Source organism: Osmia lignaria, chromosome 5 (genome assembly GCF_051020975.1).
Source record: "Osmia lignaria lignaria isolate PbOS001 chromosome 5, iyOsmLign1, whole genome shotgun sequence".
Classification (NCBI taxonomy): Eukaryota; Metazoa; Arthropoda; class Insecta; order Hymenoptera; family Megachilidae; genus Osmia; species Osmia lignaria.
This window is the reverse complement of record NC_135036.1, coordinates 3,816,889-3,822,930: the sequence shown is the minus strand read 5'-3', so window position 1 is coordinate 3,822,930 and position 6,042 is coordinate 3,816,889. Positions and strand designations below refer to the sequence as shown.

The 6,042-nt window shown below is 33.2% G+C and overlaps 1 long non-coding RNA gene across 1 annotated transcript; it reads right to left on the bottom strand.

The window, feature by feature from the left end:
• Positions 1-212: 212 nt before the first annotated feature.
• LOC117609822 (uncharacterized) lies at positions 213-4,671 on the bottom strand. The gene is made up of 4 exons (XR_004582688.2): positions 3,315-4,671; positions 2,381-2,764; positions 1,967-2,130; positions 213-1,898 (listed from the first exon to the last, which is right to left on the bottom strand). It is a non-coding gene; the product is annotated as an uncharacterized LOC117609822 (long non-coding RNA).
• Positions 4,672-6,042: the final 1,371 nt, after the last annotated feature.

Here is a 6,042-nt window from a genome sequence, read left to right as displayed (position 1 = left end):
TTGAGTTCTATATCATACTCAAAGGGCATCAAAATCGACGTGTGTCGATTGGGTAATGTCCCTTGTTAGAAACTTGACAAAGGGTCTAGCGGCTAGATCGTAGCCGTATAAGCATAGTGAATCGGCCCTAGCAACAGTTTCGACTGATATTTATACCACATAATACCTTTTGCCCAAAGAACAATTATGAGCAACCCCCCCCCCCCCCCAATAAGGGGGATATGAGGGTAAATACCATAAACTTTACTATATTTTTTTCTTGGAAACTGTTTACAGTATTTGAACACATTAAAGTGCAAATAGTAGGTACTTATTAGCTGTATTTCATATATATTTCCCAAAATTAATATCCGATAATTAAGGATTGAAAATTAATAAATAAGTTTTTAAAGATAATTTCTATAAACAACCCCTTGAGTGACACTCATCGAAAAGATTAAGAATAATCCTTTACTACTTAACTATTATCTGTAAAAGTTTCAAGAGTATCTGTTCTGAAATAGTGAAAAAAAATTTCAAAACCATATATTCCCTAATTTATTCCACACTTCGTATATACTTTACGCAAAAGGAGATTGCCATTCAGTAAGAAAACTTAATTAAAATGTGTAGGCGTTTAGTGAAAGGGGGGGTGCCTAAGTCTCCCCGGACGCCTTTAACTCGGGCCGGCGACAGCCAAATAGCGACAGGAATGATACTGTTCTCGCTGGCGGTCGCCCGGCATGCGATACCGACATGTAGGAGTTCCGAGAAATGTCATTATAGGTGTATGGGACAGGGATCGTCTGTCGTCAGCCGCAGTAACGAGTCCGGTAAACGAGAAACTCCCTTTTTCTGCTCCTACAAAACTTTACTAAATTGTTGATATAATATTTAAACAAATGACTGTGGACTAAATTCCTTATTTAAAAACCACATAGTTTAGTTGAAGAAAGAGGTTCATGTTTTTCTGAGAGCTGTTTCTGGTATGAGAAAGGTGGCAAGACCAATGCAACGGTATTGTTTGTTCCCTTGTAGGTCAGTTAGATTTTGAGCATCACTAACGGTTTAGCCTAACTTTGCCTCTTATGAAGGGGCGTTGCGTTAGTTTTACTTTTTTTTAACCCTGTTGTACCAATCCGACTCTCTTGAAACTTTTATAGCTAATAGTTATGTAGTAAAGGATTGTTTTACGGGTATTGCTGGCAATAGAGTAATTTTTCGTTTTTATACCATGCATTTAGGATCTTTAATTTTCGCTTCGTCCTTAGCAAATTCTATGTCATAAAATCGGTAAAATGTTTGTTAAAAATTATAAAGCGATTATAAATACAATGCTCCTTGTACGTGTTTTTACCCATCACATCCTCTTAAATATTTAATGGTTTATCTCCGGAAGTTGACGATCCACGAAAAAATCTTTCGTACAAAAGTTACCTATATTCTCCTAGAGATTATGATAGTATAATAAAAAATTAAGTTGAACTTCATATGACCTGCAGGAGTACCCACTGAAAAAATCCATTCCGACTATCCAATTTAACCCCTGACACATGACAACTTTTGTCTGAAACATTTTTTCCAACAATGTGTTGTTTAGAAGATATTGACTTGTCTCAAGATATGTTGACCACCCTGTATATATAAAATGCAATGAGTACCTACTATTTGCACTTTAATGTATTCAAATATCTTAAACAGTTTCCAAGGAAAGAAACAGTAAAGTTTAGGGTTTTTACCCTCATATTTCCCTTATGGAGGGGGTACAGGGTTACGATTGCTCACAGTTGTTCTTTAAGCAAAAAGCATTACATGCTATAAATAACCGAAATTGTTACTGGGGCCGATTCACTATGCTTATACCGCTAGAGCTTTTTTCGCTCTTGCAGCGCCGTCAGCAGCAATATAACGATGGTCTACTGTAAAGAGAGATAAGGTATAGACATAAAACTTTTTCTATAGAATCGACGAAGAGTCTTCTTAATACCTAATAAATTTCATCATGGCATCCGTAGAGTTGTCAAAGTTGTAAAATTTTATCGCTGCTAATGTCTTGCTCGCGTACCGCCGTGCACCATTTCAACATGCTGTACCACTTCAGCCGTCACTTTTCATACCGTCAAACGATGTAATATTTCCACCAGGAGCTGGCTAAAATTCAAAACTTCCAACTTGATCCAAAGTAGAAACAATTCTTTTTCTCATAATAAAATAAGTATTATGGCATAGTGATAAAGAAAAGTTCATTTATCCTCATTCTCCTACAATTATCATTATTTCTGCATAAAATAGTATTACAATTTCGTAATAATTTGCTCTTTAATACAAAAAAACGTTAATAAGATAAGAACTCATAGAATTTCTATAAAAAGCTACTAAAAATGCATGTTACGTAGGTTACTTTAAAAGTTTCCGGTCGGAAACAATAGGAAAACTCCTGTGAAATGTTTTCTGTCTCAGCGTACAGTAGGAATTTCAAGTTCCCTCTCTTTGCTTTCTTCTTCTTCTTCTCCTTCTTCAAGGAGTTGTTTAACGTCGCATCGACAGTTTGGTCATTAGCGACGGTTACATTTAGATCTATATCACGCCCCCTACGTTTGATGTTTTTATAAATTTCAATTTGTTTTCTTTGCTTTTATCGGTTTTGAATATTTTCTTGGATTCCTTTGAGATTTTGTGTCTATTTCGTAGTTCCTCCAATCCTTGATATTCGATAATTACAACGAACAATCCAAGAGCCTTTCGGGGAGGGGGATGTATAGTGAGAGTCAAAAGTGAGTAGACACTGTTCAAAATAGAATACCTCGGTTAAAATTGGACTAAATAACTTGGTTTTTTGAGAAGCTATAAAAATTAATTCACTAAAATATGTATTTTCATCGTTTTAAAAAATTACAATTTGTCAAAATCGGGGACAAAATAATAAAAGGCAATTTTTTAACTTTTTTATCTGACAATGAGCTTGTAATGAAAATTTAAAATATGTCTTTCGTAGATTCAAATAAGTTATGTGTATGCTGAAAATTTCATCCAGATCGGTCAACACATTTATAAGTTATAAGTAATTAAAATTTTCGAAAATCGCGACTTTTTATCTAAGAACGTGACTAGTTCCGTTCCATTTGACTCTCACTGTATTTGTAAAAGTATATAAGTAAATACATCTTTGATTGTAAACATATATGAATACATGAATACTTATTTTTACAAGATTTAAAATTTGCTTGTAATTTATATTTTAATCTCATCTAAGGTATATATCCAAAAAATTTTTAGAGTGTGACAATATTTATATATGTTTTGTTACTTCTGAGGGAAGGTGTATGTACGCTTACTGTTTATTACTTTTCCATCATCTCCAAGGTGAACCATGATGTATTTTGAACTCCTTAAAACTTGTAGAAACATATCCTACAAAAACTACTGTTGCCAAAAATTACCAATATCTATCATTCCCCTTTAGAAATTAGTTGCCTGAAGGCATATAATGTCTAGAATGGTTTTATTAATTAATATCTGCATCTGTTTGTAGTGAAAGTGGTATCTGTTTGCATTCCTTAATTGTATTCTTCATTATTTATATGTTAATACAATTGATGGTGTATGTTATTTAGAAGATTTGGCTTCTCTGAGTTCTACAATTTTATTCTAGGATGTAAAATTCACTGCATTCTTAGCGTAGCTGTTATTCTCTTCAAAATTGTTTGTGTTCAACTTCTTAATGATCTTACTGCATTTATTTCTAATAGTTCTTTCTGTTCAAAGAAGATAAATGTTTTTGATCATATAACCGAGTTCATTAAAGCTGTCTACAAAATTCTACATTACTTCCCCAGGGTTAATTGATCCAAAGGCATTTTCCACAAACAACTACACTATAAGTGTAGTTTTTCATATAGTTTCTTCTGTTATTTTTGTTAGTTTATCTTTGGACCCAATGCGCTTTGCTTTCTTGATTACTTTGAATTGATTTTTATTTCCTTCGTTGGTTGTATATTGATGCTGTACATCATCTTTGTCATCTTCACTTTCATCTGTATGAAACGCATGAGGAAAAAGGTGTTGGTATTTTAATGATAATTTTGTTAGTTCCAACTGATAGTTCCAACTTTCTTTGAATACCAGTATGGAGTCAATTTTTATTGCTATTTAATGGTTTGTTCATATTAGTATCTGCAACTGGGAGGACAAATTACTTTTGATTTCTTCTCTAAAACTCAGAATGTGTAAAAATCCTGTATCTGTTATGTTAGCTTGTAAGCCCAATTCATTTGTTTAACCATTAATGATTTTAGTTCTAGTTGGTTGTCTTTGACTGTGATATGATTATACATATGTACATATCAGTGAGTTTCTCTGCCATTTCTTTTGTGAACATATGTGCTTATATACATATGTATACATTTGTTTGAAATTCTGGGGACAAACCTGATGTAATTTGGGCTTGTCGATTTGGTTTTGGAGATAGCACATGCGCTACAATTTAGGTTATGTTGAACGCTCAACTGCCTGGATTGGCCTGGATATGTCTGAACAAAACTGGTTCTGCTTTCGCAGAATTTTATAAACAAAATTCAGTTAGTCAAGTCTAGATCAGAGTTTTTTATTTTGCCTTAAATCGGAAAGTTTCAAAGTGAGCTGTGTATTCTAAACAATTATTTTTCTTATATTTTTTTTTTTCTACTTACTATTTATGAACTGTTTATCGCCGTTGGATTAGCACACGAATGTATAAAAAATATTACTGTGCACGTGTATTTTTACATAATTTATTAACAGAAATTAAAGAAATTATACATAAACAAGATTTTATTTTTAAAATTACAATTTTTCAACATTTTTATTTTGATCTTCTAGGATGTTACATCTTCCTGTTTCAATATAAAAGAGTCTCTTGTCCCAAGACTCTTGTAGCCTTTTTTGCATTGTGCATTTCGCACAACGGCATTCTTCGGATGATTTCCTTGCAGAGGCTGTCAAGGATCCAAGTAGTTTTAATGTCTCCCAGTGTTTTAGCCGTGGGTCGTCTTAAGACGTAAGTATACTTACTGGGTTGTTGCCTCCAGTATATGTCCCAATTTAGGCCTGGGATGTCAATAGGAATCAATTTCCACTCTATTATCTCTTTCTGTGGAATTTCGGTTTCCTTCTGTACCTCTTCCTGTAAAGTCTTTCTTGTTTTTGGTTAATTATTATACAAACATAAGTTGATTAAATATACTTGGATTGTTACTTTAATTGATTGTTTCAACGCTTTTTTTAAGGCTATTAATCTGTGTCGTTTTCCCGCTCTGCGTGTCATTTCTGCTTTGAAACTTTTAAATATGACAATGCAATATGGCGCACCTTTCGTAAGTAAGGCGCATGCGCAAAAGGCAAATTGAGACTGGAAATACAAAAACTGAAAGTTTATACTATAAAAATCATTTAAACTGTTTATATAATTTATTAATAGAAATTAAAGAAATTATACATAAATAAGATTCATTACGTTTTCGCACGATATATCTAAAAAATATCGAAAAATTTGAAAAAAATGGATAGCAATAGTCATACTAAAAATAAATATGTAATTGCTGAAAAACTTCAAGACATAAAATAATTTTTAACAAAAAACAAATCCGACTTCGAAATGCATTTCAACGTAGCAGGTTAATTTAGAAACGAATGGGTAAGTTTCATTTAAATTGTTTTCAAATTTTTCATCATTAACGTAGCCTCCAATTCAAACGTTTATTAATTATTCCACCTCAAACATTTTTATTTGTTGTTTAGAATCCTTAGAATTTCATTTTTTACATTATGACAGGCGACAAGAGATTAGGTTCCGTATTCATTCTAAACAACGACTAAAAATGTTCTACCGGTTCAGTTTTTTTATTATGCTATGCCAACGGGGTGCCAAGCTGTTCGTTCGCGACCTACGTCAGACCCGGTTTTCGTAGCCTACACTGCCGTCCCTGAGCCCGCGTGCTATACGCGCTCGGATTGGTCAGTGTTTTTGCTTAATAATTCAAAAAGGAAGCCTCAAACCACTTTTTCGCAAAGGAGAAAGTTGTTCAG